Source organism: Penaeus monodon, chromosome 30 (assembly GCF_015228065.2).
Source record: "Penaeus monodon isolate SGIC_2016 chromosome 30, NSTDA_Pmon_1, whole genome shotgun sequence".
Classification (NCBI taxonomy): Eukaryota; Metazoa; Arthropoda; class Malacostraca; order Decapoda; family Penaeidae; genus Penaeus; species Penaeus monodon.
The window spans coordinates 11824934-11825250 of NC_051415.1; the positions used below are offsets into that span (position 1 = coordinate 11824934).

The 317-nt window shown below is 36.6% G+C and overlaps 1 pseudogene; it reads left to right on the forward strand.

Moving 5' to 3' along the window:
• The window catches only part of LOC119592351, a 30652-nt pseudogene that overhangs the window by 29075 nt on the left and 1260 nt on the right, over window positions 1-317 (forward strand).

Consider the following 317-nt stretch of genomic DNA (forward strand, 5'->3'; position numbering starts at 1 on the left):
CACGACCCCAAATTTGTGTAAATCTTGTGTGTGTGTCTGTAAATGGTGTTGTGATTTTGGTTTGTAAATATCAAATGGTTTCACCTTTAGTGTTTTAATTTTTAATCTTTTAATAGCTTCTTTCTCTGCAGACCGGGGGTTCGCTCTGGTTAGCTTTTTTCGGTTTGGGGGGAAACCAGTCAATTCCATCAATTCCTTTTCGTCATCATCTCGGTTGTGTTTTTTTTAATCATAAAGAGGTTTTCCTGGATTTTTTGAAGCATAAGGTTTTTAAAAAATAGCCTTGAAATAGGTTTTTCCTCCGTAAACCCCCAACG